Here is a 27237-nt window from a genome sequence, read left to right on the forward strand (position 1 = left end):
CCAAAATTCCTTTTAGAAGCAGAAGGGTCTTGTCCTTGCCCTTCTACTCTTTAGGATAGGCAGGTGGGGGTGGGGTGAAGGAAGCAGAAGCATTTACTGAGCTCTGCTTAGTGGCAGCCATAGTGATAGGTACTTCAGAGACAGGGCTGTTAGTCAAATGAGACATAGATAAGCACATACAAAGTCAGGCAGGTGAGGCTCAGGGAGGTTAAACTTGTCCAACAGCTAACGAGTGGCAAGGTCAGGAGCAAACCCAGGTCTGCCTGAATCCAAACACTCTTTTCTCCTACCCCAGTGCTGTCTTTGTGGATCATCTATGAGCCCAGCTCTGCTCCTCACCCCTTCACCACCACCTTCCTATCCAGAGTGGGAATGCAGCTCCAGCAAGCTCTCTGGGTAAGGAGAGGCTATCTTCTGCAAGCACAGCCTCAATTAGTATGTACATATAAATGAGGTACACCCCACCCCCCAGGTACGGAATATATTTCACTGTAGGGAGTAGAGCTCATCACCTGTAGCTAAGAAGATGAGGCTGGATTTTCTGAAAATCCCAAATGGGCCCATAGGAATGAAGTCTCTCTGCCTTTCCTAGAACCCACTGCTGCTGGGTGCTAGGATGGTAAAACTTAAACCAAAGGATGGTGTATGCTCCATCACACCATGAGAAAGACAGTACCTTTAAGGCAGACAACCCTAGCTGAAGTTTCCATAGCCCCTCTAGCTATGCAGAGAGGGTAGCAACTCAATACCTGAATCATTCACATCCACACTTACAAGATTAAGCACCCATTCCCTGTGCTATAGTACAAGGTTAACCCTTCCCTTGCACTCATTACAGGATCTGCCTCTTATCAAATGCTATGCCAGCTGATTATTGTAACTATTATGCCATTATAACAACATTATTGCACTTTTTTCCTGCACTTAACATCTGTTGGCTGATAGGTTTAACTGGTACATAAGCAATAATTACTCAGTGCTCTCTCCTTTCCAACCGAGCCTCTAGTGTGACTCTTAAAGCTAAATCCAACTGCAGCAAATGCCCAGGCCCAGCAGCAGTGGGAAACATGGCTCATGTGGGCTCAACCACCATATTTCCAGCGGTCACAGTACCAGAAACAGAGGCTCTGCTAGGTCCCTAATTGTTGACACACTCCCCCATTCCTGGGAAGGTGATGGAATTTGGCGGAAACACCAAGCAGCAAGCAATTTATTGTTGAAAACCCCTACAGGGTCAGAGGAGTCGTGTACAGGCCTCAGTACTGCAGAGGGACAAGCAGTACCAAATCACAATGCTACACACCACAGCAAGAGAAGGAGGAAAGGAAAATGCATTTCTCCACTGGGAGCTCTCATATAAATGGTTCCCACAGAGCCATTCTGCCTGCTTCCCTATACACACTTCTTGGCAACTGCTGGTAAATTGGCAACAGAAAGAAGAAGAGGGAACAGAGGGCTATCTTCAGGCCCCATTTTGAAGCTAAGAAATCCGTCAACCTGGCTGCTGGGCCTTCTTCATGCAGAGCCCACCAGGGGCCAGGATGCAGCCTGGAGTGCAAAATGGAGAAGCAAGTCCCACTTCCGGTCAGCCGAAGCCCCTGACACAGTATATATATGTGACTATATATGTCACGCTATATATGACAAAGTAGAGAAAGATGTGAGATTCTATGACTACAGAATATCAATATGCCTGAATTCCACATTAGCCTTATTAAAGAAAAGGCAACCCATAGCGAGGCTGCATAAAAAACACATGATAAAACAAACCCCACCAGGAGACCAGGGCTGCCCCTCCTTGTTCTCTACCCTGTAATACACAGGGCTCTATTTTTTTTTTTTTTTTAAAGGCGGAGAGGGGGCGGAAGGTTATTTGAATTTAAATTACCCATGAACACTATAATCTGTGTGCAAGGAGAAAAGGAACATTCAAGAGTGCCAAGCGCAGGCCTTTGGGACATGTGTGGCCGAGGCAGTAGTAGCCCACAGGGCTTTCTCCTTCAGCCTCAGCTTGTTACTACTCTCATCACTTGGGAGCAAGCAAGCCAGCAGGCATGGCCCAGGCAGCACAAAGGGGCACTGTCTCCTAGGTCTAGGGAGAAGATTGTCCTCTCAGAAGGAAATTAGTATGAAGCAACAAAATATGCACAAGACCAGTCATCCACAGAAGTAACCCATCTGAGAAGGGAGTTTGGAAAGGTGTTTCTGACTCTCTCACCACTATATTCTCATGGCCAAGCAGTACCTGACACATAGTGGGCGCTCAGCAAAAAACTGTAGATTTGGGGCTTCCCTGGTGGCACAGTGGTTAAGAATCCACCTGCCAATGCAGGGGACACGGGTTTGAGCCCTGGTCCGGGAAGATCCCACATGCCACGGAACAACTCAGCCCATGCACCACAACTACTGAGCCCGCATGCTGCAACTACTGAAGCCTGCACACCTAGAGCCCGTGTTCCGCAACAAGAGAAGCCACTGCAATGAGAAGCCTGCGCACCACAACAAAGAGTAGCCCCCACTCGCCACAACTAGAGAAAGCCTATGCATAGCAACAAAGACCCAATGCAGACAAAAATAAATAAATAAATAAATTTTTTAAAAAAAACAAAACTGTAGATTCAATGGTAGCCAGAAAGCCTACTTAGGTTGCAACAGATTGAGGAGAGCTAGAATCTAGTTGTTCCTACTGTAACCTGTGGTAAAAGAATGACTGTGGTCTGCAAAGGATACAGAAAAGGGAATCTAGAGAATAAAAATGAATCTCTCTCCAATACATTCCTGGTGCCCGAACAGACTGACGAGTGTATTTTGGTCAGAATACAGATATAGCCCTAGAAGGACAATGCTGCGAGGAAAGAAGAGGAGAGGGAAGGAGACAGGGGAATAAATAGGATGAAATATTTACTGAGTGCTTACTATGTACATATCTGAAAACTCCGGGGGGGGGTTACAAATGAAGAAATAGGAGCAGAGAGGTTAAATAACTCATCTCAAGTCTCACAGCTAGTATACCGTTTGAATCCGTGTATATCTTATCTACAGCCAAGAGCTTTCCACCATGCTTCACCTTGACGTCCTCCAGAGCTGAGTTGGCTCCCAGCTCACCTTTCCTATAGTGGAGACAATGCTCCTACCTGTGCACACAAATCAACTTGGTAGTCATGTTTCTCAGAGCTAATTAGTTAACTGAAACTGTGGCTTGATGGTCTCATGAATTTCATATGCTTAAGAGAGCCCACTGGAACTTAAACCTGGGTGAACTAGCTGAGTTTCCAGACCTGCAAAGCTGCCAAACAGTGAGGCCTTGACTAAGCCATCAGCTGGTACATACCTCTATAACAACTCTCTTCAGCATAGCACAGGTTAGAGTTAGGTGAATAAAGATAACCTGAACATGATCTCTGCATGCCCCCAATAAGTTCTCTTCAGAGATTGCAAAGGAGGTACCAGGAGCCTCTCCCACTCTGAGCTGTGTCAGTAATACACAGAATTCTCTTTGAAGGCAACCTTATTCTGATTTAAGTAAGAATAGAAAAGGTAAAAAGTCAAAGATTTCTGCTTAGTTCTTAGAAGCAGTTGAGCCTTCCCTCCATGGTGCTCACTGCCTCTCTGAAGCTTCCAGAGACCTTCCACACCCATGACACCAGGGGCAGCAGACTGGAAAGGGTAAGATGATTTTTTTTTTAATTAATTAATTTATTTATTTTTGGCTGCATTGGGTTTTCGTTGCTGCGTGCGGGCTTTCTCTGGTTGCGGAGAGCAGGGTAGCACTACTCTTTGTTGCGGTGTGGGCGGGGCCTTCTCATTGCAGTGGCTTTTCTTGTTGTGGAGCACGGGCTCTAGGCGCGCGGGCTTCAGTAGCTGTGGCACACGGGCTCAGCAGCTGTGGCTTGCGGGCTCTAGAGCGCAGGCTCAGTAGTTGTGGCGCACGGGCTTAGTTGCTCCGAGGCATGCGGGATCTTCCCGGACCAGGGATGGAACCCATGTCCCCTGCATTGGCAGGAGGATTCTTAACCACTGCGCCACCAGGGAAGTCCCAGGGTAAGATGATTTCCAATGTTGTATTCTGAAGAGACCAGTGGTGAGTATCAGCCAGTGTTTCTAATGGAAGTGAATACCCTGGACAAACTCAGGGGAAACTAAGAAGTACAAGTACAAGAAACTAAGAACACACTGTCTCTCAGGGTTGTCTGTTTATTTCGCCTCCTGTATGAGGGCTTTCATCAGTCAAAATTGTTTTTTTCAATGCTTAGGGAAGCTGATGATTCACCCAGGTGCACAACAGCTGCTGGGAAGACCTGTGGGAAGGGACCACCCGGCAAAGGCAGGCTGTGTATGGTGAGGAGGGTCTCCCAGGACACTCCCAGGGAGTGCCCTACATGCCAAACCATATGTTGTCAGGATATTAATCCAAATCCATCTTGCACACTTTACAATGTTTACTCTCTCTGGGACATGGAGCATTAAATTATATCCAAGGACTACATGAGTCCTTCCAATTCTATTCCATACTTACTTCTTTGCTCAAAAGATTTGTAACCTGGAAACAAAGCCCTCTGCCTAATAGCAATAACACTCAGCAAAGAATAGAAAACCAGACTGTCAATTCAAGCTTCCCTAAAAGGTATCGCCCCAATGGAGCTTTAGAAAATGGAGAAACCTACTACTGACCCCTTTTTTCCAGAGAAGACAGGCCTATGTAACTGAGATTCCTAAAGAGGGAAAAGCTAGAGCCGAAAGAGGAAAGAGAAAACACCACAGCTCCACCCCCTGCCCCTACTGCAACAGCTCTGAAAACCTGTAAGAGAATTCCAAAAAGAGAAGACTACCTCACTGCCATAAGAACTTAGAGCAAGGGGCATGAATGTAAACTAAGGCTACCCGGAACAGTCACAGCTCTACCCTGACTAGCTATATGGCCCCAAGTAAGTCATTCAGACTCCCCAAACCTCAATTTTTCACCTCTATAAAATGGGGATGTTGTAAGGATCAGATAAAACAATGTATCCAAAAGCCCTTTAAAAACAGTAAAATGTTGAACGTACTTTAGGCCTGATTGTCATTCTAAGACCCCTAAGTGAGAAACCCTAAAACACTTCTGGGGACCAGAGAAGCAAGGCTGCCACCTCTGAGAGGCAATCTACAGTGACTGGGTCTAGGTGTTTACAGAGAAACCCATGCTTCAGGACTAAAGAGAGAACAGAGAATTTGAAGAGATCAAACTTAGGTGTGCTCAGGTACATTAAAAAAATAACAATATATGTACATGGTTCAAATTAAAGAAAGCACACAAAGGTATACAATGAAAAGTCAGTCTCCCTCCTCTCCTGTTCTCCAGCCACACAGGGGGTCTCACCAGAGACGACCACTCTTTTCAGTTTCTCATGTATTCTTCCAGATATTCCAATTAGCTAGTTTCTACTGCAGATGAGGATACCACTGGTGGCAACACTTTCAGACCCGCAAGTAATACCAAGCAGTAAGCACTGCCATGGGCCCTTAGAGACTATGAAAAGAACAGGACAGCCAAAAGAAAGATAATGCCCTCCAAGAGGCTCCATAGAGGTACAGATTTCCTTCTGGCTATTATACTGCTTTGCCCCTTGGCTGACCACATTTAGGCAATGATTTTGTACAATATATTTCCCTTTCCGTTGTGCTTGCTCATCCAGAACCCCTTCTCAGAGAAGCCATTAACAGGAATGGTCTCTGGGACTTCGCACTGTACCAGCCTGACCACCAGGCCCTTAGAAGTCGACAGAAGCAAGAACAACCAACAAACCTGCCTCAGCCGAGGCTGGGCAAAAAGAGCAAAAATCACGCATGTCCCCAGGACACCATCTTTCTGGGGACAGAATACAAGGGAGGATGAAGCCCAGACCATGCATGGTCTCTGCAGGACTCAGCTCAAGAAACTAAGTCAACTACCCACAGAAAGTCACAAGATGCTCTCTACCCAAGCTAGGCTTTCACCAAAACTCCCTCAAAAGCTTTCAGGTTATGCCCTCCCCTTCCTTTCTTCTTCCACAAGGAACTTAAATGTGTGAAATTTCAGCCTCTACCCAAAGGTCACAAATGGATAGTGTATAGGTCAAATCTATACCACAGATGTGCTTTGGTAGTCCTTGTGGATTTCACATTAAAATCTGGATTTCTAGCTTCTCTTGTAACATGAGATGACGAGGCCACTAAAGCCACACTCGCCCATGGCAATAATGGGCTGAGTAGCAGCTGTCCCCCATGGAGCTCATAAGCGCTCCGGTTTGACACAGCCCAACATTCCCTGCTGCCTCACACTGTTTCTGACCCGGCCCTGGAACATCTTTGAGTTGGAGACCCCTGGCCAATGAGTGACAGAGAAGGCTGATGAACTGGTAGGCAGAGGAATTGACCAAATGGCTGGATTCCTGGATTCAAAAGCATGTATTAAACACCCTCTGTGTGCCAGGAATTATGCTGGGGGCTGGGTACACAAAGAAGAAGAATGAGGGATGCAGTTTCTGCCCTCCGAGAATTTCTAATCAAGTTGGGAAGATAAGACTTACTCTAAAGAATCAGACTGTTTCACACAAAGGGCTCTGGGAGTTGAGTGTGCCAGACTCACTGTGATTAGGGATCAAGGAATATTTCAGGGAAGAATTGAGATTTGAACATAACTGTTAATCATTTCTCAGGCATTCATGTATTCATTCATTCAACAAGCATTTACGGTGTCCATGTTACACTCAGCATTATGCTGGAGACAAAATAAAGCATGCCCATGTCCATGAGATCCTCATACAATAAGAGACAAAGCAATGAACCAGGGTAAACTATGCTGAATTCTATAATCAAAGTGTTGCTATGGGGATACAGATGAGTAGGTATCAGGCAAGACTGACTGAAGAAGGTGGATCTGCAGCATAAAGTAGGAAACTAAGCAGAGAGTACTCTGGACAAAAGAACTGGCAGAGACGCAAACACGCGGAATGATTACAGGACCATGTGGATCAGTTTACCAGGAGCAAAGGGTATTGGTAATGGTACAGGATATAATTAAAGTGGTAGGACAGGGATACACCGTGATAAGCATGAACACCAGGACAACTGATACATACGGAATTTATTTAGCAACCAGTAAGTGCCACTGAAAGCTTCTAAACATGAGTGTTCTCCAATCTGCACTGTATTTAGGAAGACCCTAATGGGCAGTGGTACACAATGTCCTGGAGGAAGCCTAAGGAAAAGACAGGAGGAGGCTCCTATAAAAACTCAGGTACCGTTACAGGAAACAGAGGAAGCAGTAAGACTAGACGAGAAAGATAGTGCAGAGGCTTGTCCCAAATTTTAAGACAATGGCATTTCTTTGAAAACACTCTTTAATTTCTGGGGTTTGTTACCTATTCAGACTGGTCTTGCCCCCAAATAATGAGGTTTTACCCTACTTGCTTCATTCAGAGAAGTAAGGCACAGGCTATAGCTATGATGCTCAGGATTTTTAAAACCCCAGCTTGAAATCAATATAATGGGGGGCAGTAACTTCAGGGGCTTTTTCCCCACTCCCACCTCCATTGCTACACTGAACCAGTTGCAAATCTCACAGGAAAAGAGCCAACTTGAGCACAAAATCCGGGTCAGTGTATTTGACTATGCCCCTCTGACCTTGCACAAGGCCAGAAATGGGCATACAAATCAGAAGAAAGCTGTGACAGAAGTCAAAGTCCCCTTAATGAGCTAATGGCTTCATGTCTGGCTGAAAAGCAGAAGGCAAGAGACAAGAACACATTGCCTCAGAGGGCTGCAGGCAGACTCTGGACCAGCCAGCCCTGCTCCATTAAAATCACCATGTCAGACACTGCACAGGAAACGGAGTCCCCTGACTGGGGCAGCCAGTTAGAGAGAGCCTCAAAAAGGTGAGAACTAAGCCGAGTAAGGAAAGAGATGGCAGAGAAGCTGCAAACTTCCTTGCTGTTCAAAACTTTTAGTTATTTAGCATGAGCATGATCAGTGTGATTGATAGGAATAATAAGCCAACCAACAAACACAATGATGCGATGGTTAAGATCACACACTTGCCCAGTCAGCATAACTTACCCTCTAACCAGGTCAGGAACTGGAAACTGCTGTTGCTGTCATTATTGATAATAATATATAGAGCACTTATACTGTGCCAGCGGATGCACTTTCTGCAATTCTCAATTCAGTTACAAAAGTAGCTATTACTATTCCCATTCTACAGATTATAAAATCAAGGCTTGGAGAAAATAAGTAATTTGTTCACAATCTGAAATCTAATAAGTAAATAGCAGAGTAAGAAACCAAGCGAGCTGACCCATGACTGGGTTTTTTTTTCAACTGAAGTATAGTTGATTTATAATGTTGTGTTAGTTTCAGTACGTATATATTTATTCTTTTTCAGATTCTTTTCCATTATAGGTTGTTCGTTTGTTTGTTTTGGTCTCACCACACGGCATGCAGGATCTTAGTTCCCCAACCAGGGATCAAACCCGTGCCCCCTGCAGTGGAAGCATGGAGTCTTAACCACTGGACCACCAGGGAAGTCTCTCCATTATAGGTTATTACGAGATACTGAATATAGTTCCCTGTGCTATACAGTAGGTCCTTGTCGTTCATCTCTTTTATATATAGTATGTGTACCTGTTAATCCCAAACTCCTAATTTATCCCTCCTGGCCCCTTTCCCCTCCGGTAACCATACATTTGTTTTCTATGTCTGTGAGTCTGTCTTGTAAATAGGTTCACTTGTATCATTTATTTTAGATTCCACATATAGGTGATATCATATGATATTTGTCTTTCTCTGACTTACTTCACTTAGTATGATCATCTCTAGGTCCATCCATGTTGCTGCAAATGACATTATTTCATTCTTTTTTATGGCTGAGTAATATTCCATTGTGTATATATATGTGTGTGTATATATATATATATATATATATATATATATATATAAAAAACACATCTACTTTATCCATTTATCTGTGTTGGGACACTTCGGTTGCTTCCATGTCTTGGCTATTGTAAACAGTGCTGCTACAAACATTGGACCCCTGAGTGGTTTTAAACCACCTGACATACCATTTATTCCTTCACTTTCTTTTTCTTTTAGAAATGTTTTAAAGGTTTGCTTGGATCACAAAATAAGGTCCACTGGTTCACTGGCTCCATTCTTTACAGAACACACAGCAGTCTGGCCTGGGAACTACTTCACTGTTTCTACAACAAGTGGAAACTTCAAATCTATTTCCTTTGGGATAAGAACAAAAGGAAACACACTTCAACATAAATAGGAGAAAAATCAGGGCTTCCCTGGTGTCACAGTGGTTGAGAATCTGCCTGCCAATGCAGGGGACATGGGTTCAAGCCCTGGACCAGGAGGATCCCACATGCCGCAGAGCAGTGAAGCCCGTGCGCCACAACTACTGAAGCCCACACGCCTAGGGCCTGTGCTCCGCCCCAGGAGAGAAGCCACCGCAATGAGCAGCACGCGTACCGCAGCAGGGGGTGGCCCCCCGCTCACCACAGCTGGAAGGAGCCCATACGCAGCAACAAAGACCCAACGCAGCCAAAAATAAATAAATAAAATAAATAAATTTTTTTTAAAAATCAGCATGACAGCCAAAAACCTCACTGGTGAGAGTTGTAAGATAATAAACAAGGCAGTCAGTGGAGGCAGGGCCTTCTCCCTCCCTAGAGATTTTTAACTGCAATAATATCTTGCATCTTTACAAGGCTCTAAATAATTCTAGCAACATCTATGGCCATCTTCTGTGAGCTCTCTGGCTTGAGTCTTGGCTCTGCCACTAATACACTGGTGGCCCTAAAAAAAGTATATGGCCCATTTCACTTCTCTGGGGCTCCTTTTATCAGTAAAATAGGAACCAATGGAAAGCAAAACTGAAGCCCTGGGTGGTGACAGAACTAGAAGGGTACCTCCTCTTTACTCACCCAAGGAACCACAAACAGCCATCCCTTGGCTCTGAACAAGACTCAGTCCTGATGTTTGCAATGAACTTGATATAAAGACCCCCTAGGATGATCTCTTCCAGCACAGAAATACGGTGAATTTAGACTTTAGCAGCTGGGCCCAGGGGTGGAGACTTTGCTTCACGAATATAATCAAATTCAACCCTCATGAGTACGAGATGCAAAGGGTCACAAAATCAACATTAAAATCCTTCCTAAGGAGCTGGCCTTTTATGCTTCCAATGTCTACTACTCACTGGATTCAAAGCATGACCAATCAATGTTTTCTGTATTGACTGTCCTACTTTATGTTTCTTCCACTGAACTAAAGCCTGCTAGTTTTCTACAGTTTGGTCAGACAGATGCCCTCCTTGGGAGGCTCATAGAAATGAGAGGCATAAGCATGAAACTATTCACAAATGTAAAGAGACGTCCATTTAAAAGTCCACTGGCATCAGCCTTCCTCACCAGACCTTTGGGATGCATCTCTCATTCTTCTTCCCATTTCTAGAACTCCTCTCTCTCACAAGACAGAAAGGGCAGACAACTTGCAGAAAGGGAAGTGGCAAGACATGGATCAATTCATTGACTGCTGTACGTTTCTCTACCTGTGATGATAATAAGTGGTAATTAAAAGGCATAATCAAGAATACTTTCAGTCAAGCACTCCCTCTGGCAAGAGCACCAGAATCACAACTAACTGCTGAACAATCATTGCCAGGAAGACACCGGAACTCACCAAATAAGATACCCCATATCGAAAGACAAAGGAGAAGCCACAATGAGACGGTAGGAGGGGCACAATCACAATAAAATCAAATCTCGTAACTGTTGGGTGGGTGACTCACAAACTGGAGAACACTTATACGACAGAAGTCCACCCACAGGAGTGAAGGTTCTGAGCCCCACGTCAGGCTTCCCAACCTGTGGGTCCAGCAATGGAAGGAGGAATTCCTAGAGAATCAGACTTTGAAGGCTAGCAGGATTTGACTGCAGGACTTCAACAGGACTGAGGGAAACAGAGACTCCACTCTTAGAGGGCAAACAAAAAGTAGTGTGTGCATCGGGACCCAGGGGAAGAAGCAGTGAACCCATAGGAGACTGAACCAGACCTACCTGCTAGTGTTAGAGGGTCTCCGGCAGAGGCAAGGGGTGGCTGTGGCTCACCATGAGGACAAGGACACTGGCAGCAGAAGTTCTGGGAAGTACTCCTTGGTGTGAGCCCTCCCAGAGTCCGCCATTAGCCCAACCAAAGAGCCGGGTAGTCTCCAGTGTTGGGTCGCCTCAGGCCAAACAACCAACAAGGAGGGAACCCAGCCCCACCCATCAGCAGACAAGCAGATTAAAGTTTTACTCAGCTCTGCCCACCAGAGCAACAGCCAGCTCTACCCACCACCAGTCCCTCCCATCAGGAAACTTGCACAAGCCTCTTAGATAACCTCATCCACCAGAGGGCAGACAGCAGAAGCAAGAAGAACTACAACCCTGCAGCCTGTGGAACAAAAACCACATTCACAGAAAGACAGACAAATGAAAAGGCAGAGGACTATGTACCAGATGAAGGAACAAGATAAAACCCCAGAAAAACAACTAAATGAAGTGGAGATAGGCAACCTTCCAGAAAAAGAATTCAGAATAATGATAGTGAAGATGATCCAGGACCTCGGAAAAAGAATGGAGGCAAAGACTGAGAAGAGGCAAGAAATGTTTAAGAAAGACCTAGAAGAATTAAAGAAGAAACAAACAGAGATGAACAATACAATAACTGAAATGAAAAATACACTAGAAGGAATCAATAGCAGAATAACTAAGGCAGAAGAACGGATAAGTGACACGGAAGACAAAATGGTGGAATTCACTGCCGCGGAACAAGATTAAAAAATAATAATAATGAAAAGAAATGAAGACACCCTAAGAGACCTCTGGGACAACAATAAACGCACCAACATTCGCATTACAGAGGTCCCAGAAGGAGAAGAGAGTGAGAAAGGACCCGAGAAAATATTTGAAGAGATTATAGTCGAAAACTTCCCTAACATGGGAAAGGAAATAGCCACCCAAGTCCAGGAAGTACAAAGAGTCCCAGGCAGGGTAAACCCAAGGAGAAACACGCCAAGACACATAGTAATCAAACTGACAAAAATTAAAAACAAAGAAAAATTATTGAAAGCAACAAGGGAAAAACGACAAATAACATACAAGGGAACTCCCATAAGGTTAACAGCTGATTTCTCAGCAGAAACTCTACAAGCCAGAGGGAGTGGCATGATATATTGAAAGCTATGAAAGGAAAGAACCTACAACCAAGATTACTCTACCTGGCAAGGATCTCATTCAGATTCCATGGAGAAATCAAAAGTTTTACAGACAAGCAAAAGCTAAGAGAATTCAACACCACCAAACCAGCTCTACAACAAATGCTAAAGGAACTTCTCTAAGTGGGAAACACAAGAGAAGAAAACGACCTACAAAAACAAACCCAAAACAATTAAGAAAATGGTCATAGGAACATACATATCGATAATTACCTTAAACGTGAATGGATTCAATGCTCCAACCAAAAGACACAGGCTTGCTAAATGGATACAAAAGGAAGACCCATATATACGCTGTCTACAAGAGACCCACTTCAGACCTAGGGACACATACAGACTGAAAGTGAGGGGATGGAGAAAGATATTTCATGCAAATGGAAATCAAAGGAGAGCAATACTCATGCCAGATAAAACAGACTTTAAAATAAAAAATGTTACAAGAGACAAGGAAGGACACTACATAATGACCAGGGGATCAATCCAAGAAGATATAACAATTATAAATATACATGCACCCAACATAGGAGGACCTCAATACATAAGGCAACTGCTAACAGCTATAAAAGGGGAAATCGACAGTAACACAATAATAGTGAGGGACTTTAACACCTCACTTACACCAATGGACAGATCATCCAAACAGAAAATTAGTAAGGAAACGCAAGCTTTAAACGACACAACAGACCAGACAGATTTTTTTTTTAATTCCTAATTAGCAATTCTTTCTTTCTTTTCTTTCTTTCTTTCATTCTTTTCTTTCCTCCCTCCCTCCCTCCCTCCCTCTCTCTTTATGGATGCATTGTGTCATCATTTATTTACAGGAAGCCCCAACCAGATAGATTTAATTGATATTTATAGGACATTCCATCCAAAAACAGCAGATTAGGGCTTCCCTGGTGGCACAGTGGTTAAGAGTCCGCCTGCCAATGCAGGGGACATGGGTTCCAGCCCTGGTCCGGGAAGATCCCACATGCTGTGGAGCAACTAAGCCCATTGCCACAACTTTGACCCTGCACTCTGGAGCCCATGAGCCACAACTACTGAGCCCACGTGCCACAACTACTGAAGCCTGTGTGCCTAGAGCTCATGTTCCACAACAAGAGAAGACACCACAATGAGAAGCCCACGCACCACAACGAAGAGTAACCCCGGCTCACTACAACCAGAGAAAGCCCTCGTGCAGCAACGAAGACCCAGAGCAGCCAAAAATAAATGAATAAATTTATTTAAAAAAACAGCAGATTACACATTCTTCTCAGGAGTACACAGAAATTCTCCAGGACAGATCACATCCTAGGTCACAAATCAAGCCTCAGTAAATTTAAGAAAACTGAAATCATATCAAGCACATTTTCTGACCACAACACTATGGGACTAGAAATCAATTACAGGGAAAAAAACATAAAAAACACAAATACATGGAGGCTAAACAATACATTACTAAATAACCAACAGATCACTGAAGAAATCAAAGAGGAAATCAAAAAATACCTAGAGACAAATTACAACAAAAAAACGATGATCCAAAACCTATGGGATGCAGCAAAAGCAGTTCTAAGAGGGAAGTTTATAGCAATACAAGCCTACCTCAAGAAACAAGAAAAATCTCAAATAAACAATCTAACCTTACACTTAAAGGAACTAGAGAAAGAAGAACAAACAAAACCCAAAGTTAGCAAAAGGAAAGAAATCATAAAGATCAGAGCAGAAATAAATGAAATAGACAAAGAAAACAATAGCAAAGATCAATAAAACTAAAAGCTGGTTCTTTGAGAAGATAAACAAAATTGATAAACCATTAGCCAGCCTCATCAAGAAAAACAGGGAGAGAACTCAAATCAATAAAATTCGAAATGAAAACGGAGAAGTTACAAGAGACACCACAGAAATACAAAGCATCCTAAGAGACTACTACAAGCAACTCTATGCCAATAAAATGGACAACCTGGAAGAAATGGACAAATTCTTAGAAAGGTATAACCTTCCAAGATTGAACCAGGAAGAAATAAAAAATATGAACAGACCAATCACAAGTAATGAAATTGAAACTGTGACTAAAAATTTTCCGACAAACAAAAGTCCAGGACCAGATGGCTTCACAGGTGAATTCTATCAAACATTTAGAGAAGAGCTAACACCCATCCTTCTCAAACTCTTCCAAAATATATAAGAGGGAGGAACACTCCCAAACTCATTCTATGAGGTCACCATCCCCATGATACCAAAACCAGACAAAGACACTACAAAAAAAGAAAATTACAGACCAATATCACTGATGAATATAGATGCTAAAATCCTCAACAAAATACTAGTAAACAGTATCCAACAACACATTAAAAGGATCATACACCATGATCAAGTGGGATTTATCGCAGGGATGCAAGGATTCTTCAATATATGCAAATCAATCAATGTGATACACCATATTAACAAATTGAAGAATAAAAATCATATGATCATCTCAACGGATGCAGAAAAAGCTTTTGACAAAATTCAACACCATTTATGATTAAAAACTCGCCAGAAAGTGAGCATAGAGGGAACCTACCTCAACATAATAAAGGCCATATACAAAAAAAACACAGCAAACATCATTCTCAATGGTGAAAAACTGAAAGCATTTCCTCTAACAAGACAAGGATGTCCACTCTCGCCACTATTATTCAACATAGTCCTGGAAGTCCTAGCCATGGCAATCAGAGAAGAAAAAGAAATAAAAGGAATCCAAGTCAGAAAAGAAGAAGTAAAACTGTCACTGTTTGCAGATGACATGATACTATACATAGAGAATCCTAAAGATGCCACCAGAAAACTACTACAGCTAATCAATGAATTTAGTAAAGTTGCAGGATACAAAATTAATGCACAGAAATTCTTGCATTCCTGTACATTAATGATGAAAAATCTGAAAGAGAAATTAAGAAAACACTCCCATTTACCATTGCAAAAAAAAGAATAAAATACCTAGGAATAAACCTACCTAGGGAGACAAAAGACCTGTATGCAGAAAACTATAAGACACTGATGAAAGAAATTAAAGATGATACAAACAGATGGAGAGATATACCATGTTCTTGGATTAGAAGAATCAATATTGTGAAAATGACTATACTACCCAAAGCAATCTACAGATTCAATGCAATCCCTATAGAATTACCAATGGCATTTCTTACAGAACTAGAACAAAAAAATCTTAAAATTTGTATGGAGACACAAAAGACCCAGACTAGCCAAAGCAGTCTTGAGGGAAAAAAAACGGAGCTGCAGGAATGAGACTCCCTGACTTCAGACTATACTAGATAGCTACAGTAATCAAGACAGTATGGTACTGGCACAATAACAGAAATACAGACCAGTGGAACAGGATAGAAATCCCAGAGGTAAACCCAAGCACCTATGGTCAACTAATCTATGACAAAGGAGGCAAGGATATACAATGGAGAAAAGACAGCCTCTTCAATAAGTGGTGCTGGGAAAACTGGACAGTTACATGTAAAAGAATGAAATTAAAACACTCCCGAACCCCATATACAAAAATAAACTCAAAATGGGTTAAAGACCTAAATTTAAGATCAGACACTACAAAACTCTTAGAGGAAAACATAAGAAGAACACTCTTTGACATAAATCACAGCAAGATCTCTTTTGATCCACTTCCTAGAGTAATGGAAATAAAAACAAAAATAAACAAATTGGACCTAATGAAACTTAAAAGCTTTTGCAAAGCAAAGGAAACTACAAACAAGACAAAAAGACAACCCTCAGAATGGGAGAAAATATTTGCAAACGAATCAACGGACAAAGGATTAATCTCCAAAATATATAAACAGCTCATGCAGCTCAATATTAAAAAACAAACAACCCAATCAAAAAATGGGCAGAAGACCTAAATAGACATTTCTCCAAAGAAGACATACAGATGGCCAAGAAGCACATGAAAAGCCGCTCAACATCACTAATAATTAGAGAAATGCAAATCAAAACTACAATGAGGTATCACCTCACACCAGTTAGAATGGGCATCATCAGAAAATCTACAAACAACAAATGCTGGAGAGGGTGTGGAGAAAAAGGAACCCACTTGCACTGCTGGTGGGAATGTAAACTGATATAGCCACTATGGAAAACAGTATGGAGGGTCCTTAAAAAACTAAAAATAGAACTACCATATGACCCAGCAATCCCACTACTGAGCATATACCCAGAGAAAACCATAATTCAAAAAGACACATGCACCCCAATGTTCACTGCAGCACTATTTACACTAGCCAGGTCATGGAAGCAACCTAAATGGCCATCAACAGACGAATGGATTAAGAAGATGTGGTACATATATACAATGGAATATTACTCAGCCATAAAGAAGGAATGAAATTGGGTCATTTATAGAGACATGGATGGATCTACAGACTGTCATACAGAGTGAAGTAAGTCATAAAGGGAAAAGCAAATATCGTATGTTAATGTATATGTGTGGAACCTAGAAAAATGGTACAGATGAACTGGTTTGCAGGGCAGAAATAGAGACACAGATGTAGAGAACAAACGTATGGACACCAAGGGGGGAACGTGGCGTGGGGGTGGTGGTGGTGGGATGAATTGGGAGATTGGGATTGACATATATACAGTAATATGTATAAAATCGATAACTAATAAGAACCTGCTATATAAAAAAATAAAATTAAAAAAATTTAAAAAAAAAAAAGAATGCTTTCAGTCAAGACAGCCAGCAAGCAGACCTCATAAATATACCCCTTCCCATTTCTGTGTAAATATGACATGTGACATGGGCTAAACATCAGACACTACCCAAAGGCTCCAATTTCTAGACCAGGAACACCTGGGCTCAGCTGTGAGCAAGGCCAAGGAGGCACCAGAGAAGCAAATGTAAAGAATAAATTCAATTCCTGCCTCTTTGGAGAAGTCCAAGTAAAAATATCCCTCCTACCTCCACCCATATTCCATTTCTTTCCGAATCTCTTAACATCATTAGGCTTTGAGGCAGACAGTATAGAATAACTTCAGAAAGGGACAAACAACTTCTGCTCTGAATTATTAAGAACATCAATAAGCAAAAAAATAAACATCATTCTTACTAATCCTCATGATTACAAACATCTAATGGCCAATGAGTTTACTGGGCCTGCTACACCCATTTGTTTATACCCTGTACATAACATGCTCAGTGATTAGAAACAGCTCTGCTGGTTGGAAAATGGAACTAGTAAGGACAAATCCACAGCTCTGACCCTCCTAAAAGCCAGCTAGCTCCAATCTTTGCATGACAGCCATTAGCTAGAGCCAGCCATCTCATAAGAGGCCCAAACAGAAGAGGGTAACAAAGGCACTATCCCTAAGGCATCTGCAACATGTAAGACATTACTCAGTGACCTCTTCAACAGCAGGAACTCTCTTTTCACAACATTTTTCATTGGGCTTGGCACCTAGTAGGGCCTTGAGAAAATAAGTTGAATGGCTGATTATCCTGCTGATGATTGCAGACTCCTGAGGAGTGGGGATGGGCAGCAGAGTCAACAAAAACAGCTCTAGAATCAGAACTGGATTTAAAGACTGACTACACCAAACTTTTTGACCTTGACCAAATCACTTAACCTCACTAAGCTTCAGTTACTTCATCTGTAAAATGGGGATAATACCAACTATCTTACAAGGTTGATGTGAGGACTGAATGAGATAATATTATCCTGCTTTCACTAGTTTGGTGTTTGAGGTGTTGAAAAAGCTTATTGTTAACAGCTGGAATTTCTAGATAGAAAACAAGCCTTGATTGTATTAGTGAGACAATATAGGATAAGACCATGCATTCTCAATGAGGGCAAAATCACCCCCAAACGGGTGAAAACTGATTCTTGGGGAAGAAAAAATCTTAGATATTACAACAGTTTGTGGCCCTCCAAAGAGCCACAGTACATAAACAGATACACAGTACATCTGTGGTATTAAAATTCCACTGACTGGAGGCAGAGGGGCAATTAGGGAAAAAAAAGTCTCAAAAGGTGCTAATGAAAAAAGGTTGAGAAACACTTGATTAGATGTCCAAAGGGACAACCCAGTTTCCTCAAGAATCTCGTCATACTGGCACCCTAATCTTGCACTTCCGGCCTCCAGAACTGTGGAAAATAACTGTTATTTAAACCACCCAATCTATAGTATTCTGTTATAGCAGCCCATAATTGACTAAGTCACTTCTCAATGCCTCAAATAGTGCCTAGGACACTATTAGGAGAATGAAGGCAGACATGGCCAGCCATCATAACCACACCCTTGTCTATCAGTCTGGGCTAAACATAGTTCAGTTGCTCCTGGATTCTCACTATCTCCAAGGTAGAAAATTGCACAAGTGAGGACGTTTACAGGTTTACACAAGTTTTCAGGTGTAAACTCTTCACAAATCAGGAAAATTCTGACAGGTTCTTCACATGTGTCCTGAGCAGCCTGACTCTTTTATGAGGTTTTTATCCCAAAGACAAACTCAATTACTGTTGAAGCTAGTAATCAGGGGTTACCGACAGCCCCACCTGAATGACAACAGGCTATCCTCCCCTACTCAGCCGTAAAATCCTTGGTGAAAGTAAATAAAGAAAAGAAAAGGGCAGGATATTCCTTCCTTATAATTAAAATAAGAAGCTCTATGTTATGGAAGACTAAGGCTTGCAGCTTAAAGCCGACTCAGAGAAGGATAAAGCATTCATCCTTGCTCAGAAAGAGAAAAGATTAGCTCCACAAGGACAGGTCTCCAAATTGACACCAAATCCAGGCATTAGAGATTCCTGTGCTACAGAGCGTGATCTAAGCACCAGCTGAGGCCCCAGAGAAAAATCCCCAGCAATCCACAACCAAGGGGCTGGCATTGTAAGAATGTTCAGATTAGCTCTCCTGAAAAGAGGCTTACTCCAAGAAACTGGCAGATGGCCTCCACAGCACAGCTTCACTCAGGAAAGGATAGAAAATGAATGAAAAATAGAACTACCATACAACCCAGCAATCCCACTACTGGGCATATACCCTGAGAAAACCATAATTCAAAAAGAGTCATGTGGGCTTCCCTGGTGGCGCAGTGGTTGAGAGTCTGCCTGCCGATGCAGGGGACGTGGGTTCGTGCCCTGGTCCGGGAAGATCCCACATGCCGCAGAGCAGCTGAGCCCGTGAGCCATGGCCCCTGAGCCTGCGCATCCAGAGCCTGCACACCGCAACGGGAGAGACCACAACAGTGAGAGGCCTGTGTACCGCAAAAAAAAAAAAGAGTCATGTACCACAATGTTCATTGCAGCTCTATTTACAATAGCCAGGACATGGAAGCAACCTAAGTGTCCATCAACAGATGAATGGATAAAGAAGATGTGGCACATGTATACAATGGAATGTTACTCAGCCATAAAAAGAAACGAAATTGAGTTATCTGTAGTGAGGTGGATGGACCCAGAGTCTGTTATAAAGAGTGAAGTCAGAAAGAGAAAAACAAATACCGAATTGGGAGATTGGGATTGACATGTATACACTGATGTGTATAAAATGGATGACTAATAAGAACCTGCTGTATAAAAAAATAAATAAAATTCAAAAAAAAAAAAAAACCCTATCATGAGTACCATTAACTGAGACCACTCCCTGGCTCTACATTTCCTAAACTATAAAACGGGTGTAAGAATATCTACACCCCATAAAAAAAAAAAGAAAAGAAAAGAAAAAAGAATACCATATGCTAACACATATATGAAATCTTAAAAGAAAAAATGGTTCTGAAGAACCTAGGGGCAGGACAGGAAGAAAGACGGAGACATACAGAATGGACTTGAGGACATGGGCAAGGGTAAGCTGGGACGAAGTGAGAGAGTGGCATGGACATATATACACTACCAAATGTAAAACAGCTAGTGGGAAACAGCCGCATAGCACAGGGAGATCAGTTCTATGCTCTGTGACCACCTAGAGGGATGGGATAGGGAGGGTGGGAGGGAGACACAAGAGGGAGGGGATATGGGGATATATGTATACATATAACTGATTCACTTTGTTATACAGCAGAAACTAACACAACATTGTAAAATAAAGCAATTATACTCCAATAAAGATGTTAAAAAAAATGAATGAAGAAAAAGACAGGAGGCAGGATGAGAAGGTCTGAGCATGAATCCACAAACATAAATGAAATAACAATTAGAAGGCATCCACCTATATGGAAAAAGGCACAACTTGCCTTTACAAACGCTCCTGTCTTTTTGAATATTCTCATTTATAGCAAATCTTCATTCTTTGAGGGTGAAAACAGTTATTGCATTCCTATGTCCCAAGAGCTTTCATATTACTACCTCATTTAACCACTCTTTAAAATATTATTCCCATTTTTATCCATTGGAAAAACCAACCCTACGAGGTGAAATAACTTGTCCAAGGTCATATGGCTAATAAGAAATAGATTCAGAATCAAAACTCATGTTCAGGGGCTTGCCTGGTGGCGCAGTGGTTAAGAATCCACCTGCCAATACAGGGGACACGGGTTCGAGTCCCAGTCCGAGAAGATCCCACATGCCATGGAGCAACTAAGCCCGTGCACCACAACTACTGAGCCTGCGCTCTAGAGCCCACACACCGCAATTACTGAGCCTGTGCGCCACAACTACTGAGGCCCGCACGCCTAGAGCCCGTGCTCCACAACAAGAGAAGCCACCACCACAGCGAGAAGCCCGCACACTGCAACGAAGAGTAGCCCCCGCTCGCCGCAACTAGAGAAAGCCGGCGCGCAGCAACGAAGACCCAACGCAGCCAAAAATAAATAAATAAATTTTTTTAAAAAAAACTCATGTTCAGGGAATTCCCTGGCAGTCCAGTGGTTAGGACTCTGCCCTTTCACTGCCGAGGGCCCGGGTGCAATCCCTGGTAGGGGAACTAAGACCCCACAAGCCACGCCGTGTGGCCAAAAAAAAAAAAAACTCACGTTCACCACTAGGTCCACTTCAAATGAACTGTTAATTCATCTGAAGTCAAGGGACAAGACTGCTTACCCATGCCATTTGGGGTTTAAAAAACAAAAAGTATGGTATCATGTATTAATGAAACTGATCTCTCATATGGTTCAAAAATGTCTCCGTCAGAGTTGGATTTTCAAAACTACTTTGTACAAAGGCCATATCAAAAAAAAATTTTTTTTATATGGGAATTCCCTGGCAGTCCAGTGTTTAAGACTCCACTTCCAATGCAGGGGACACAGGTTCGATCCCTGGTCAGGAAACTAAAATCCCATATGCCGGGTGGTGCAGCCAAAAAAAACAAAAACAAAAAACAAAGGCCATATCACTTAAGTGATGCCACCCACAACCCCATCCACTTGCACCTACACATTACCATTCTACAGGAGAACAAGACTCAGTGAGAATTAAGTTCTGGCATGTTCATTTCAAACCCTTTTTTTTAACTTTCAGTTTCACTTCATTATCCTTTTCTCCTGTCAATGAAACACACCAGGGCTCAAAATTGGCCTCTGCAGAGAATAGCTCGTATTCAAAGACAGTAGGAAAGGTGAAGAAAGCAGGAATCAGAGGACAAGGCAATTTCTCATTCCTGAGCTACCACATCCCTACTAACATACTCCCCATTCCCATCGTCTGTAAAATGGGAGCAATAAGTCTTTTCTGTTGCCAATTTCATCAGAACAGCACATGTATTAATTAGCTGATAAAATTCACCAAACACCCAAAAGAAAGGTAAAAATAAATCTGGTGTGGCAACACCTTTAAAACCCAAGGTCCATGTTCTCAACTGAAGCCACAGACCAAGTCCTGATCCATTTTGAACAAACATCAATCCTAATATCCTCATGTCCTGACTCCCATCAAAATCCTATCCAATCTCCAAATCTGGCTAGTTTTATCATAAAAGAAAAGAGCTTGGGTAGGTTGGGAGCTAAAAACACACACAGATACAAAACACATCTTTCACACTGTCAAAACAAACACTGTGTTTATAAAAATCAATTTCTTCTCTTAGCAAACATGGAGGATTCATTCCTTACCTGCCTACCTAGTCTGGGTTTAATCTAACCCCCTCAATCCCCCAAAGCAGTTTGCCTTTTTGTTTTGTTTTATTTAGGCCGGAAAGCCAGCTGGACTTGAATCGAGGCCAAGCATTTAAAAATATTAGAAAATTGATCTTACATATGAATCATATTTTTTAAATTATTATTATTTTTTAAGGCATCAAACAGCCCTCTAGCTCCTCTAGTGCAAAGGAAACCCCCACTGGCCTCTTAGGTGTTGAGCATTTCCTGACTCCTTGTTTTTCCCACATGGGGCTCATATTTCAAATGATTTTCTCCTGCCTTCTTTGCCAGAGAATTTCAAAGCGAGGATTTCCGGACCACCTAAATCAGAACCACCTGGGAAGGATTGCAGGTGCCCATGCCCCACTTTACCTGAAATTCCTGTAAGTAAAACCCAGGGATATGCACAACCTTCTGGGTGATCTGAAACACACCCAAGTCTCTAACCCCTACTTTAAAGGCAAGTATTTCATCTACCAGGGCAAAGGATAACACAAGACAGGAGTGGAAATACGACGCGGGTAGGGCTCAATTCCACATGGTGAAGAGACACCAGAATGTCAACACTGGAGCAGCTGGACAAATGCAGAAACTGAGGCCGGGAAAAGGGAACAGGGAAGGGAACTAAAACAGATGCGAAGCCAAAAGCCCGTCTCGGAGGCCCACTGCCTCATCTCCTGGCCTTTAAACAGGGTTACGGGAGACGTTTTGAGAGGGAAAAGTAGGGAAGGCAGCCTTGGGCTGAGAGGCCAGGTCTGAGGAAACCAGTGAGGAGCCCAGAGTCCCCTTGTACGTCCCGCTTCGCAGACACTGGGGGGGGCGATATGTAGGGACCCCACAACAGTGCCGGGAAGGCGCCGGGGCCTCTGGCAGGAGGAGACCGGGCAGCGCCCTGAGCCCCAAGCCCAGGCCCAGGGCCGGGCAGCCCTCACCGCCCCTACCTTCGGCTTCCCGCCCGGCAGCCGAGGGGCAGACACAACCCCCACAATTCCAGGCGGCCGCAGCGGCAACCAGCTCCCTGTACGCAGACGCAGCGGCCACCGTCAGAAGCCGTGAGCGCGCGGCTGTTATGTCACTCGCCTCCTCGCCCAACTGTCGTCTTCTGGACAGCGTACGGCCGCCTCACTCCCTTTCCCGCACTCTGAGTTGTCAGCCCCACCCCTCCCGGCTTCTGTTAAGTCCCGCCCCCTAGCGTCTATCTGAGAGCAAACCTCCTGGAACTTATTTACCCCAGTATCCCTCCGCCAGCGTGAGGTACCCGCGGGCCTAGTTTTGCTCCTAAACCAGAGCTTAACTTCTTTCTAGCGGAATGATCATCAGAAAGAAGTCAAAGGTGAGACTGCCCTGGTGGTCCAGGGGTTAAGACTCCGGGCTTCCACTGCAGGGTACGTGGGTTCAATTCCTGGTTGAGAAACTAAGATTCCCACAAGCTGCATAGTATAGCCAAAAAGAAACCAGAGGTGGTAGGGAGTAAAAAATCAAACTGGTGTGATTCAATTGGGATAAAGCAGTAAGAAGTCTGAAGCAATAAACAGTCCTTAGAAAATTTATGCAGAGTAGGACACCAGCAAGTCACCTACTTTATATACTTATGTAATGTGTGAATTGAAAACGACTAATTATTTTAAAAATAAAAGTCACCATCAGCTCTAATTCCGTTCTACCACTGAATATCTTATTTATATATGCCAGGTGTTGTGTATACATTATATTTACTTCTTATAACTTTTTTTTTTTTTTTTGGCTGCGTTGGATCTTTGTTGCTGAACGCGGGCTTTCTCTAGTTGCGGCGAGTGGGGGCTACTCTTCGTTGCAGTGCACAGGCTTCTCATTGCGATGGCTTCTCTCGTTGTGGAGCATGGGCTCTAGGCGTGCGGCCTTCAGTAGTTGTGGCTCGCGGGCTCTAGGGCGCAGGCTCAGTTGTTGTGGTGCACGGGCTTAGTTGCTCTGCGGCATGTGGGATCTTCCTGGACCAGGGCTCGAACCCGTGTCCCCTGCATTGACAGGCAGATTCTTAACCACTGCGCCACCAGGGAAGCCCCTCATAACTTCTTAAGATCAGAGCTGTCACCCCCTTTTTATAGATGGGGAAGCTGTGGCTCAAAGAGGTTGAAAGACATACAAGTTCATACAGTCTGAAAGTGCTATAACTGGGAATTTAAGTCAGAGAAAGGATAATCTAAACAATAAGAGCAAACAATCAACCTATCTGTTTAGTTCCTTTCCCTTTTCCATGTATTATGTGAGCTTCTAGCAGTTAATCTACTTTCTTGATTATGTTTACTTCAAGCAGATGGAAGATTGACTTCACAGCCATGAACAAACTTTGGTTAGTAGCCTGGGAAGAGAGAACAAGCCCCTAGGCTTCAGTGAGTAGTGCCACTTTATTAGAAAAACCTACATAAGATACTTCTCTGGGACTGGGTGGGAAAGGACAGGGAACAGCTCACTTTTCCCATGGAATACCCAGGAGGCTGGTGAGAATAGCTGGGCCCAGGAATAATTCTAGTTTGTGTCACTGCCTAGTACCACGAGGACAGATAATAAATGTTCAACAAGTATTTACTGCATCAGTGGTACATTGCATAGTGAACATATAAATTACAACTGAGCCTGACACAAGTTATAAAAAAGATATTAATAAAGTACTACAAGAGTAAGATGCTTAAAAATAGAATAACTCAAATCTCAGAATTCATACTTAAATGCATGAGCCAAGAGAAGAGTCCAGCTGGACACAGAGCTGCCAACACTCACAGGAGCCTGGCTTCCTTCTTGGGACAGATCTAACCAGCTCAAATATGTGCAGAAGGAAAATTCTGTATCCCCCCAATCCCCAAACCTCTAAAAGCCCTGATTGAGAACCCCTTCCCAGGGCAACTAGCTCCAAGCTCAAGCCTATTGAGCTGCTAAAATCAGAGTGCAGGGCTGGGCCTAAGCAGATTGCCTCTACTCTTGTGGCCCCCAAACAAGGAGGACCACTGTAAAGGTGGAAAGTTTGAAATCCAAGGATCAGATTGGGTGGTGGGATTACGTTGGTCTCTTCTCTGTTTCCCTGTATTACTCTTGGAATTGAGCAGAAATAAGTTTTAAATTTCCTTTTCAATAAGTAAACAACAACTAAAAAGCCTTCTGTCCCTTACAACTCTGTTGGAGAGCTTCCAAGTTCCCTCTTTCACTCCCCAGAAGAGCAAAACCTTGGAAAGGTAAAGAGCCTGGGGAACCACCTTCAACCTTGCCACCATCAATTAAAGGAAACCACAGCAGCACCCACCCCCAGAGCCCTGGCTAGGCAGAGATTTATATGATCGATCTGGCCTACCTCAACAAGCAAAATGTGTGGATAGATCATTTCTCCTCTGATCAAACTTTCCCAATTAATCTCTGACAAGCCTGATACCCAGTTGTGTGAAAGCATTCCTGACATCAGGAATTGGCTCCCTGCTCTCTCTGGATGGCCCTAGAATGTTGAGTGTGGGGAGCCGGAGCCCTAGCTCTCTGTCTCACCACCCCATTGTCCTGCCCCCTCCTCTGTGTGTACCCCCCAATCCCAGCTCTCACCATACACTTTATTTTTTTTAATTTATTTAATTTATTTGGTTGCAGCAGGTCTTAGTTGCAGCAGGAGGGCTCCTTAGCTGTGGCATACAAACTCTTAGTTGCGACGTGCATGTGGGATCTAGTTCCCTGGCCAGGGATCGAACCCGGGCCCCCTGCATTGGGAGCATGGAGAGTCTTAACCACTGCGCCACCAGGGAAGTTCCTCACCATACACTTTAAATCCTGCTGCCAGGAATCACTTCTGAACTCCAGACATTTTATTTACTTGAACATGAGTACTGTGCTACATGCGGTGAGGATACATCTCTGATACTATCCCACCTGTTCTTACCCTTAAAGAGCTCAGAGTCAGATGAGAGACACAGAAATGTAAACAGATCAAATCAACACAGTCCAGCAAGGGCCATAAAACAGAAATTTTAACAAAAAGCTATAAGTTCACACTTCTGTCTATCTTTCCAGATCCCTTATGTGAATAAAACTTTTTCACATTCATCATCTTGTTTGCTTCAGACAGCCCTATGAGGCAGATGGGGCCAATTTTTATCCCCATTTTACAAATAAAAGAAAAACTCTTCTCTCTGAACTCTTCAGAGCTGTGCTGTCCAACACAGTAGCCAATAGCCACATGCAGTATTTAGATTGAAATTAATTAAAATTAAATAAAATTTTAAGCTCAGTTCCTTAGTCACACCAGTCACATTTCAAGTGCTCAAGAGCCACATGTGGCTAATGTCTACCATATTAGACAGTGCAGATTATGAAACATTTCCATCACCGCTAAAAGCTCTGTTAGAAACAGTGCTTTAGAGGTCCTGAGAGGCTGAGAGTCAGTGCAAGGGCAGGACTGTGAAGCTAGAGAGAGCTCTCTGCGTTCCCAGAAAAGCTAAATCGAGCTGCCAGCATGGAAGAAGCAAGAAGCTGAGGGGAGGGGCTTCCCTGGTGGCGCAGTGGTTGAGAGTCCGCCTGCCGATGCCGGGGACACAGGTTCGTGCCCCGGTCCAGGAAGATCCCACATGCCACGGAGTGGCTGGGCCCGTGAGCCATGGCTGCTGAGCCTGCGCGTCCGGAGCCTGTGCTCCGCAACGGGAGAGGTCACAACAGTGAGAAGCCCGCGTACCGCAAAAAAAAATAAAAGCTGAGGGGCACTGCCGAGGAGACCAAGAGGAACTGGCCGTCTGAACCAGGGTCCTCTACTACCTGTGCTGCACTCAGATGGAGTAGGTGGCAGCAGCTAAGGCAGGGCAAAGATGAGATGACCTCTGCCCTGGGACTGGGCACACTTGAGCCCATCAGCAGCTTCCTTGGTGCCAGTCAGGAATTCTAGGTCTCTCTAACC

At 43.5% G+C, this 27237-nt stretch overlaps 1 protein-coding gene across 1 annotated transcript in view; it reads right to left on the reverse strand.

Annotated features, from left to right (window-relative positions):
* The window catches only part of SIL1 (SIL1 nucleotide exchange factor), a 246991-nt gene extending 223421 nt beyond the window's left edge, over nucleotides 1-23570 (reverse strand). The window contains exon 1 of the mRNA XM_079917704.1: nucleotides 23279-23570. The gene's annotated coding sequence lies outside the window, so the exon portion shown is untranslated. The remainder of the gene's footprint in view (nucleotides 1-23278) is intronic.
* Nucleotides 23571-27237: the final 3667 nt, after the last annotated feature.

Source organism: Stenella coeruleoalba (genome assembly GCF_951394435.1).
Source record: "Stenella coeruleoalba genome assembly, chromosome: 3".
In the NCBI taxonomy this organism is placed as follows: Eukaryota; Metazoa; Chordata; class Mammalia; order Artiodactyla; family Delphinidae; genus Stenella; species Stenella coeruleoalba.